This window comes from Lampris incognitus, chromosome 2 (assembly GCF_029633865.1).
Source record: "Lampris incognitus isolate fLamInc1 chromosome 2, fLamInc1.hap2, whole genome shotgun sequence".
Classification (NCBI taxonomy): domain Eukaryota; kingdom Metazoa; phylum Chordata; class Actinopteri; order Lampriformes; family Lampridae; genus Lampris; species Lampris incognitus.
The window spans coordinates 23042578-23055014 of NC_079212.1; the positions used below are offsets into that span (position 1 = coordinate 23042578).

Here is a 12437-nt window from a genome sequence, read left to right on the forward strand (position 1 = left end):
GACACAATACAACTGATGTTCCTGAACTCCCCGTGGGGCTCGGGGGCTCAACATTGCAAATAGTGTCATATTGTGAATAAATCGTAGAGAAGAAAGAAACCGAGGAAAGGCTTCTCAGAACTCATAAATCTGCCCCGCATCATATAAATCCGTCCGCGTATGGAGGAAGGACAATGTAATGCACCGGATGAGGTTGCGGAATGCAGGATAATTCACAGAGAAATATGACGTCCCGTGAGAATAAAAACACGGAGTGGCTTGAGGACAGAAACAGAATGCTTGAGTCGATGGACAAAAATCTGAACATCATTTTACTATCGCAGAAAACCAGACAACCAAAAAATTAGTTTACATCGCCCCCTGGTGGGTTTAGATGGGTAGTCGCTCAAACAGGTTGTGAACGCAGCCTCTTTTTATCGCTGTCTCTTATAAATCTACAGTAGCAGCAGCTCCATAAAAACCCCTCGTCTGTTTCACATATTAACCGAAATGCACAAAGCGAGCTTCATCAATCCACTGAAGTTCACCAAAGCTGAATCATCTCCATGGTTTTGTGACTAAACCTGGGGCTGCTGGAGTTAAGCGTAACTCCAGTTTGAGACCAGTCCACAGCCGGAAGGATGGAACATTTGAAGGTACCCCATCAAATGTATCTTTCATACCAACGGGTTTTTGTTAAACTGTCTGATTAAATCTCACCTCAGGAGTTTTGGATTGGGAGCGTTTAGAGAGAACAGTTTACAAAATGTTACATACGAATCATTTCAGCGCTCTTTGGGTTAATAATCTTTGCATGTGTTGAAATATAAACTGCTCATAGCGGGATTTGACGTGGTTAAAATTAGAAGAAGAAGAAGAAGAAGAAGAAGAAGAAGAAGAAGAAGGAGGAGGAGGAGGAGGAACATCTCTTGAGTCTGGTTCGGTCTTCTCAAGACGCAGATCAGGGGGGCGGATGCTGACCACAATTCGTCAGGCTGTGGTCGGTGTCATCCGCACCGCTTCCTTTAAACGGCAGTTTTATCTCCCCCTCTCAGTCCCGCTTGTGGCCACCGTTTCTGGGGCTCAGGGTTTGAACGCGGCAGGACGTTCTGAACATCTGAAGGCGTGACTTTATCACATTCTTGTAGAACGAAGAGCGAAGAATATTCACAGGAGGGGAAAAAAACAACAACAAAAAAACCGAAAACACCCTGCTGGAAAATCCCTGCTCCAAATTCAGAGGGAAAGAGAAAGTATAGGCTGTTGCATTGCTCGTTTGCCGTTTGTAATTTAGTTTTGTGTGACTTTATGTAGAATCCAACCGAATAAGACTCAAGCAAGCCTCGGTTTCTTTTTAATAAATACCAACGTCCGAGTATAATTTTTTTCAAGTGTCATCTCGTTACTTGTTGTACTGAAGTCGTCTAGTAGCTAAAGCTCGGACACTCGCACGGAATTTCGAGGTAAGAGTACACACACACACACACACACACACACACTTGAAGAGACACTCAAAACAGGAACATGAAGCTGATCGCTGAGATCCCCATATTTGAGATCTTTGCTCTTTTCATCATGTCTTATAACAAATTTTCTGGATCGATTTATACAGTCAATTTCATGTGTGTGTGTGTGTGTGTGTGTGTGTGTGTGTATGTATTTATTTATATATGTATACACATACACACACATATATATATACACATACACACACACACACACATATATATGTATATATATATATATATATATATATATATATATATATATATATATATATGATTCTTTGTTTAACCGCATTAGCAGCTGATGAGTGCACAACGCAGGAAACAGGCCTGTACTGCAATGCATGGAAACTTTTTTTCCTGTATCTGTGTTGATATTCCGCCCCTCATTAGTTGAGCACTCATAACACCATTGACGGTTTCGGAAAAAAACACTATATATATATATATATATATTCTGGCTCTAAAGATAAAGAATTAATTGACTCACTGGATTATATTCTGGATCTATACACAATCTCATATTTGGGATTCTCAAATGAGATATCTAGGGGATATGGGAAAGAGTCAAACATTTGAAATGCACTCATCAGTTTAAGTGTTATCTTCTAGGTATAATTAGCTTTTTCTGAAGCAGAATTGTAAAAACAAATTTTTATCTTTGATTTTAAGCAAACTCTCCCTATTCTATTATCTTAGCTGCTCCACATTTTAAAACATCACTATTGTTTGTTAGTTGTGATTAGTAGGTGGCACAGTGGTTAGCACTGTTGCCTCACAGCAAGAAGGTCCTGGGTTCGAACCCCAGGCCATCCTACGTCCTTTCTGTGTGGCGTTTTCATGTTCTCCCCGTGTCTGTGTTTGTTTTCACTGGGTGCTTCGGTTTCCTCCCACCATCAAAAAGACATGCATGTTAGGGTCAATACACCTGCCTGTGTCCCTGAGCAAGGCAATAGGAAAAATAACTGGAGTCGGTCCCCAGGTGCTGCAGCACCCCACTGCTCCTACACAATAGGATGGGTTAAATGCAGAGAACACATTCATTGTAACCAGACAACTGTACAGTGACAAAATAAAGCGGCTTTCTTCTTCTTGTTTCTAGCCTGTCTCTGCCCACTCATATTCGAAAGGGTAAAATAAAAAGGGGTGTGAAGGAAGAGGGCAGTGATGGCGGTGTGGGGGAGCTAAAGGTGGCAGTGTTATACTAGCAGAACACCTCGCCCCAGCTTCTCACAAGCCTCCCCAGGGACTTTACTGTAATGCCTGAGTGTCGCCATGACTCATATTTCATTGGTCTAACATGCTGGAACCCACATCCGCCACCTAGGTCACATGGGTCTCACCATCTTTGATGCCCAAGTAAAGCAATGCACCGGGGTTTATCTTGACGTAAGAAAAACAAACAGATTTTCTTCCTCAAAGTGGTTGTATGATGCAGTCTATTTTTGTAGAATACATCATACGTGCCGTTATTTCTGCCGTCCTAGTGCCATACAACATGTTTTCAGATTAAAATATGTTAAAAAAAAGATTTACTATCCCTTTAAAGGTTTATTACATTAAAATTACGACTCCGATGTGTACTACTCCAAATTCTTTTTACATTTCCGGTATCTCTTGGAGAATACAGTGGCATAACGACCAAAACCAACGGTTGGTTTCATATGCAAATAGATGTGACCATTAACTAGAGTTTCAATGGCCATGTGTACTACTCACAGAGGATTTGGGAATAGTTGCAATCACATCATTGTAAGATGGTAACAGAAGTACTCCTATTCCACCCCCACCCCCACCCACCACCCATTTCAGGGATGGTCGATGGTCGCTTTGACTCCCGGTTCAAACCAGCGTTCTTCACCTATCAGGGATGTACACATCCTCATCCCTGAAACAGTGGCCACCAGCCTGTAGATGGGTGTAGACTGCGGAGCCCTGGCCTGACGTGTTAGCGCTCCTGGGTTGTTTTGTAAAAGAGCAGTGGTAGCAACAGTAGTAGTACTAGTAGTACTAGTAGTAGCAGCTGCATTATCAGAAGCAGTAGCATTGGCCGCGCCAGCGGATTTTTATTGGGGGTGCCGGGTGGGAGCTTGACTATTAATTGGGGGGTGCTACAGAATCTTGAATATACCAGTTTATGCACACACAACCAAATGCAATCACGCATGTTAAGAGTGGCTAATACACACACTGGGCAACACAAAAGTACGACGGAATCCTACTCAAGCTCCAAAAAGCGTGCACACACACTATATGTACACACACAAACACAAACACACAGCACGAGTCAGCGGCAGAAACCTCATGCACTGCTGTTGATCTAAAACCAGCGTATCCAACCTCGATTCAGATCAAAATCAAAACTGTACAAATGCGAGACAACGCACTGCGACTGCTATTTCTCTCGGACATCCTAAAAACCACAACAAACCGTTAGATGCCTAGCATAACATACATCTCCAGGTATACAACAATGCTGCTGGCTCCCTGGTAAGCAATGGGTGCACAGCTCATAGAATAAAGAATAACTTACAGAATATAGATAAAGAATAATGGTGAAGCATGACAACTGTTATATGGCAATATATCGCACTACTTGGCCTAGTAATACAGCGCCATTATAAAACTGTCACACCATTAGACGTCTTCATAGAAGAACAACGCATGATTGTGATTGTGATTGTTGGCACAGGTATCAATGATGTCATTTGTGTCCAGATCTTTTGTCCCCCTGGTGTTTATTTATGGCCAACAATGCCAGGTTACTGTTCTGGGTGTCCCTACCGCTGTTCCTCAGGTACCTTTTTAAACGCCAGAGGCAAGAGAAACTCCGTTCGCAGCTTGCTGATGACACAGGAAGTAACTGATATGCATATCAATTTATACAAGTCCGCGAAGGCATCCTTGTATGGGCTCATAAGTGACAGGAACTCCATGGTGCAGTTATTGGTGTGTCCTTGCTCTTTTCTTTGGAGCAGCCGGCGGAGCTGGTGGACCTCTGCAGCCAAGTTCTCTTCATCGATTTCATAATACCGGGACATTGGCAAAGTAGCTTGTTTGTTAAGAAAAGATGTGTGTTTCGGGCTGAGGGCTGTCACACATCATTTGCTTCTATTGGAAAGTGTCTCTGTCAATAACAGGATAGAACGAGTACTTTCGCATGTCATCCATGGTGTCATACCTTCTCTCTATTGGAGCCTGAAGAGGATTTTTAGGTTTCATTTCTAAGTGCTAATCTTCTGTCTTCTCGTTTTCTCTTCATACACACATACATAGACACATACAGACATACATACACACATACACATAGGTTACACATGTAACCCAAAGTAATCTAGAACCTTCCAAGGGTCCAACACAGTGTGTATTGTAGTGTACATGTAGTGCATGTAAATATACACTACCGTTCAAAAGTTTGGGATCACCCAAACAATTTTGTGTTTTCCATGAAAAGTCACCCTTATTCACCACCATATGTTGTGAAATGAATAGAAAATAGAGTCAAGACATTGACAAGGTTAGAAATAATGATTTGTATTTGAAATAAGATTTTTTTTACATCAAACTTTGCTTTCGTCAAAGAATCCTCCATTTGCAGCAATTACAGCATTGCAGACCTTTGGCATTCTAGCTGTTAATTTGTTGAGGTAATCTGGAGAAATTGCACCCCACGCTTCCAGAAGCAGCTCCCACAAGTTGGATTGGTTGGATGGGCACTTCTTGCGTACCATACGGTCAAGCTGCTCCCACAACAGCTCAATGGGGTTCAGATCTGGTAACTGCGCTGGCCACTCCATTACCGATAGAATACCAGCTGCCTGCTTCTGCTCTAAATAGTTCTTGCACAATTTGGAGGTGTGTTTAGGGTCATTGTCCTGTTGTAGGATGAAATTGGCTCCAATCAAGCGCTGTCCACTGGGTATGGCATGGCGTTGCAAAATGGAGTGATAGCCTTCCTTATTCAGAATCCCTTTTACCCTGTACAAATCTCCCACCTTACCAGCACCAAAGCAACCCCAGACCATCACATTACCTCCACCATGCTTAACAGATGGCGTCAGGCATTCTTCCAGCATCTTTTCATTTGTTCTGCGTCTCACAAACGTTCTTCTTTGTGATCCAAACACCTCAAACTTGGATTCATCCGTCCACAACACTTTTTTCCAGTCTTCCTCTGTCCAATGTCTGTGTTCTTTTGCCCATCTTAATCTTTTTCTTTTATTGGTCAGTCTCAGATATGGCTTTTTCTTTGCCACTCTGCCCTGAAGCCCAGAATCCCGCAGCCGCCTCTTCACTGTAGATGTTGACACTGGTGTTTTGCGGGTACTATTTAATGAAGATGCCAGTTGGGGACCTGTGAGGCGTCTGTTTCTCAAACTAGAGACTCTAATGTACTTATCTTCTTGCTCAGTTGTGCAACGCGGCCTCCCACTTCTTTTTCTACTCTGGTTAGAGCCTGTTTGTGCTGTCCTCTGAAGGGAGTAGTACACACCGGTGTAGGAAATCTTCAATTTCTTTGCAATTTCTCGCATGGAATAGCCTTCATTTCTAAGAACAAGAATAGACTGTCGAGTTTCAGATGAAAGTTCTCTTTTTCTGGCCATTTTGAGCGTTTAATTGACCCCACAAATGTGATGCTCCAGAAACTCAATCTGCTCTAAGGAAGGTCAGTTTTGTAGCTTCTGTACCGAGCTAAACTGTTTTCAGATGTGTGAACATGATTGCACAAGGGTTTTCTAATCATCAATTAGCCTTCTGAGCCAATGAGCAAACACATTGTACCATTAGAACACTGGAGTGATAGTTGCTTGAAATGGGCCTCTATACACCTATGTAGATATTGCACCAAAAACCAGACATTTGCAGCTAGAATAGTCATTTACCACATTAGCAATGTATAGAGTGTATTTCTTTAAAGTTAAGACTAGTTTAAAGTTATCTTCATTGAAAAGTACAGTGCTTTTCCTTCAAAAATATGGACATTTCAATGTGATCCCAAACTTTTGAACGGTAGTGTACATGTATGTACGTGTGCATGTGTATGCGTGTGCATGAGTGTGCCTGTGAACCCTGCTGGTGCAGGATGTGTAACCTATGTGTATGTGTGTATGTATGTCTGTATGTGTCTATGTATGTGTGTATGAAGAGAAAAAGAGAAGAAAGAAGATTAGAACTTATATACTATATGTATCATACAATACATTAAATGAAACCTATAAATCCTCTTCAAGCCTCGACTACACAACCCCTCCAAGTGTCGAGGTGGTTGGGCCTGTCTTTCTTGTCTTGTGGTGGGCTCTGTGCAGTGATGCCAGCCTTCAGACACAGGTCCCCTGCTCGCTCTCTAGTATCTTCTCATGAATGTGTTTTTTGGAGATGGTAGGGATTACGGACTGGGCCAGACGTCCGAAGCTAGATCAAGATTGGGTGTCTGCAGCTGATCAGACATGAATTTAGTCCCTCTGAATAGATCTTCAAAGAGAGCCAGATGTAGGACAAACTGCTCGTCTACGATAGCACGTATAGCTTTTGCCTCGGCCTTCCTGCTTGGGTTCGACTGGTCAGTCATGTCTAGCAGGGTAGCTCGGACGGATGGAAGAGCTTTCTTGATGGCACAGAGTGCAGAATACTGGCATACCCAGCGTGTGTCAGATAACTTTTTAAGCTCTACAGCTGCGCTTTTGGTTCAAGTTCTTTCTGCGTTTTCATAATAATATCATATGCATAACAGACCCAGACAAAATATTATACAGCATTTGTACCATTTTTAAAAACTCAGCTACAGTTTTCATGTTGTTTAAACAAACATAACCAATGCATATGTAACCGGTCTGGCCTGACACCTCGTTTGATAGAAACTCTGTGTTGTGATTGCGGATGATGAAGAATGAGACGGGGACAACTGCTGCCTTGCCAGCCAGGGGGATTTATTCTCACACAGACAGTGTAGAATCAGGCTGTGTGAAACACAATATTTAATGTACAGCAACTTCATAAGACCAGGTGTCAACATGCACACTTCTCCCCAGGAAGGCTCCAAGCTGACTGAGGAAAATAGTGGAAATTCACAGAAAGTAGCATCACCAAAATGTCAGAGTTCACACAACCAAAACATCCATCCATCCATTATCCAAGTCGCTTATCTGAATCACGGTCGCGGGGATGCTGGACCCTATTCCAGCAGTCATTGGGCAGCAGGCGAGGAGATACCCTGGACAAGCTGCCAGACCATCACAGGGCCCACACACACACACACACACACACACACACACACACACACACACACACACACACACACACACACACTTACTTTACTTGCTTAAGGTTGTCCGTCGTGTCCGACGATACCAATCCTGCCTCTGTTACTTGTGAGTCTTCTTATGGCTGTAAAGCCCAATCCATGATCCACACTGTCTGCCACAGACAGAACAGGAGAGATCACTGACTGGGGGTGTAGGTGTGGTACTGGCTTCATGTCTCTTTAGATTTCCCCTGGTCTGTCGATCACCTCGGTCCTCCTCGAGCTTTTGCACCCCTTGTTGACAGAGCTGCCGCCAGTTGGAGCATTGGGCAGCAGTGTCCTCCAGCTGACTCAGGTTCAGGCCGCACTTTTTTATGATGGTCTTCAGTTGGTCTTTGTATCATTTTTTTGGCCCTCTGCCAAGCAGCAGCCAAGATGTAGCTGGCCATACAGCACTTTATGTGGTAAGCGCTCTTTCGGCATCCTGATGACGTGACTGAGACAGCGAAGCTGGTGCTGGGTGATGGTAGCCTCCATGCTGATGCAGTTGGTCTTCCGGAGTATTTTAGTATGGGGCACTCAGTCATGCCAGGTTATCCTCAGGATGCATTGTAGGCATCTGATGTGGAAGGCCTCAAGCGTCCCGAGGTGGCAGCTGTGCAGGGTCCACACCTCACAGTTGTAGAGGAGAGTCGTGATGACAACTGCCAAGTAGACAGATATTTCGGTGTGGAGGTTGAGGTCTTTGTTTTGAAAGACCCTTCTCCTAAGTCTTCCAAAAGAGGATGATGCTTGTTTAATCCGGTTTTGTATCTCCCTGTCGATGCTGCAGTTGTCAGAGAGGAAGCTGGCCAGGTATTTGAAGGATTCCACTGTTGCAAGTGGTTTGTCGGAGATGGTGAAAGTTGGTGAATGAGATGGAGGAGTAGATGCCCACTGGCATACTACTTCAGTCTTTGCTGCGTTTATAGAGAGCCCCAGCCTCCCATACGCCCTTGCAGCAGCTGCAAGGGTAGCTTGCAGTGCCTCCGATGTGTGAGCCACAACTGCACAGTCATCTGCGTACTGTAGCTCAATGATGTGCTCAGATGTAATTTTGTGACCGCTTGGAGCCTACGGATGTTAAATAGATTTCCGTCTAGTCTGAAGTCCACTGTAACCCCACTGTCCTTCCTGATTTCCTTGTGGAGCAGCAATGTCACACACAGGAAGAAGATGTTAAAAAGAACTGGAGCAAGGATGCACCCCTGACGTACCCCGGTGCACACCCTGAAGGGCTCGGATTCCTGGCCTCCAATGGTCACACGTGCCATCATCCCCACATGAAATTGTTGAAGGATGTTGACAAACTTTCATGGGCAGCCAAACTTCAGGAGGACATTCCATAGGATGTCCCTGTTGACTGTGTCGAAAGCCTTTGACAGCTCGATGAAGGCTGTGAAGAGGTCCTGGTGTTGCTTCCTACACTTCTCTTGGAGTTGCCGTGCTGTGAACACCGTGTCCACAGTACTCCTATTCCTCCTGAACCCACACTGTGACTCAGGCAACAGCTCCTCTGAGAAGTTTTTATCAGCCTGTGTAACATGAGTTTGGCCAGGGCTTTTCCAGCAACAGCCAGTAGTGAAATGCCACGGCTGTTGCCACAGAGGGACTTGTCTCCTTTGCCTTTATATATGGAGATGATGTTAGCATCCCTCCACTGCTGAGAGACGGTTTTGTTCTACCATACGTGTGAGATGAACAGGAAAAGTGCACGGGTGCACACACTCATGCACACATTCACACCTAGGGACAATTTAGTGCGGCTGATTCACCTGACCTACATGTCTTTGGACTCTGGGAGGAAACCAGGGCACCCGGAGGAAACCCACGCAGACACAGGGAGAACATGCAAACTCCATACAGAGGACAACCTGAGATGACCCCTAAGGTTGGACAACCCTGGGGTTTGAACCCAGGACCTTCTTGCTGTGAGGTGACCACGCTAACCACTGCACCACCGGGCCGCCATCACTTGGCTTTTCTTTTTCTCAGTACCAATTCAAAAAGCAAATGCATAGGAAAAATGAGACTTATACATTTTGTTCAAAGATCACTACAAAGTCTTCCCAATGGAAAGGTACAAGACAGCCAAAACATTTTACCATTAATAAAATAAAGAGCTCCCCAAAAGAAATATACCGAAACAAGTAGCCTATATACATAAGAAACAACAACACATGAACAAAATGGGAAAATGTATTATTGGTGAAATATAAAGTTATTACATTAATACATTGGTTACACATAGTGGAAAAGTACTGAGCAAATGAGCAAACTCAACAAAGTGGGAAAATACATAAAAAAGAATGTCTCAGCAAGGACCGTTATAAAGATTTACTTATGAAAGGAACTAGACAGGAATGGGAGGGGAGCGCGATAGATAAGACCTCATACCATCCCTTTGTGGCCAGACTCAAGGCCGTTCTGCTTGATAATCTGACTGTGGTGTAGCTCAGGAAGAGTATAAAGCAGGGGGAAATACAAGAGAGGGCGCGCACTTACGTAGGTAACTATGCTTGATGTGTGTTATGCTTTACCATTAGTAAAGTGTGATAATACTGCAAAGTACTTTGCATCTGAATCCTCTGTGATAGTCTGGTGAAACAATTGGCCATGATACCGTGGCTGCATTTGGGTCCTCAATTCCTGCACCCCCCCCCTCCCTGTGAGACAGAGAGAACTGTGGAAAGGAAGATGGCAAGTAGCTGATAACACATTTAACCCATCCTACCTGCGTAGCTAGGAGCAGTGGGCAGCGCTCAGGGACCAACTCCAGTTCGTCTTGCCATGCCTCGGTCAGGGGCATAGACAGGAGTATTAACTTTTGGATGATGGGGGAAACCGGAGCACCTGGAGAAAACCCACCGCAGACACAGGGAGAAAATGCAAACTCCACACAAAGGACGACCTGGGATGACTCCCAAGATTGGACAACCCGGGGCTCAAAACCAGGACCTTGTTGCTGTGAGGCGACAGCGCTAACCACTGGGCCGCCGGACCATTTTTGTTTTGTTTTAGTCCCCCCCCCAAGAGATTGATGGGAAAGGTGGAACCAGGGCCGGTCCTATGCTATTCTGGGCCGGGGAGCAACCATCGCTCACCGTGCCCCCGGCTCCCCCAAAAAAACCAGACATGCATGACCGTGACAACCACCAACACCCATAAAGCCTAGGCCTACGCACGCACGCATACACCACACAGCTGTGTGTGGGGTGAGCCACGGTCGCTGTCTGCTCTGGTATCCTCTGCTGCTGAGTTAGCACATGTGGTGGATGTGCTAGCTTCATTGCTATTCACAGTATCCTCCAAGTGTTCTGCTGCCCGAACGTTAAGCCAAGCACCGTATACCTTCTTTGCGTTTTCTGCCTCTTTTTTTGTATTTTCTACCTTACATTTCTGTAATTTTCTTTTCTTACAACCAGATTTGTTTCCAGACATTTTTTTGGTTAGTAGAACCGAATTGCACGTCTTCACCATAGGCTATACTAACTCATGGGGGAGGGGAATGACAACACAACTTTTGATACATTTTTGAAAATAAATCGTTATCAGCCAATAGGGAAACTGCCAGGAGGAGCAACATACAGGACCTCTTTGCACTGCTGAGACACACAATTAACAATCACTGCACTTACAACAGAATCAGCACACAAAGGTTTTATTTATTTATTTATTTTCTGGGCTCTTAGAGGGCGGGGAACCAGACACCAGAGCACCAGGACCTAGAGACCCGACCACATTTGGCACTCCTCAGTTGACCTCCACACGCTACGTAGAACGGGCCAGGCCAGGTATCAGCGAAGGGGCTGTGCTAGGTAACAGCGAGCAGCCAGTGGGTGAGTTAGCCACGCTCATTACTCAGTTAGCAGAGGAGATAGGAGAGTCAATCACTGCTAAGCTGCAGGAAACACAAATGCTTAGAAACACACACACAGACAGTGCTAGGTCTGCTGAACAGCGTTCGGAGACAGTGCCTAGTGTTAGAGTAGTAATGCAGACAGACGCTAGGGAGCCTCCTATTTTCAGGGGCGATAGCTCTGATAAGTTGACAGTTCATGAGTGGGAGAGCCTTATGACTTTGTATTTGAGGAAGCGAGCCATTCCAGCTAGTGAGCAGTCACATGAGATTCTAGCTAAGCTTATGGGGAAAGCAGGGGACATGGTGAGGATAAAGCTGCACAACACATCTGTCGACCACATAGCGAACCCCCACATTATTTTTGATGTACTGAAGCAACACTTTAGTGACCTCACATACTCGAGCATGCCCCTGGCGGACTTTTACAGTACGCTGCCCAAGCCAGGTGAGGACGCTATGGAGTATTGGATTAGGCTTAATAAGACAGTGGAGGTGGCTGACGAATGCTTGAAGTGGCAGGGCCGTAGTATTGAAGAGCCAAGCCACGAGGTAAGCATGATGTTTATCAAACACTGTCCAGATCAGTCTCTTGCCAATGTTTTTAAGTTCAAGTCCGCAGGGAAATGGTCTGCTAGCGAGATCCAGGAGAGGCTTGATGAGCACATGCTGGAGAGGAAGTCCCGTGTTGCTGCAGGTGGACAACGTGAAGCAGGTGCGGTAGAGCGTAGGTTCCATTCACAGGTTCATGTTCCTGTAGTCGACGTGGCTCCCGACTTGAACACGACCGTGCCGGTGGTGCCATCTCCCGTCC

General features: G+C 45.0%; 1 protein-coding gene across 1 annotated transcript in view; it reads left to right on the forward strand.

The window, feature by feature from the left end:
- Positions 1-1017: 1017 nt before the first annotated feature.
- The window catches only part of LOC130107701 (putative helicase mov-10-B.2), a 64866-nt gene continuing 53446 nt past the window's right edge, over positions 1018-12437 (forward strand). The window contains exons 1-2 of the mRNA XM_056274416.1: positions 1018-1442; positions 11457-11603. The gene's annotated coding sequence lies outside the window, so the exon portion shown is untranslated. The remainder of the gene's footprint in view (positions 1443-11456; positions 11604-12437) is intronic.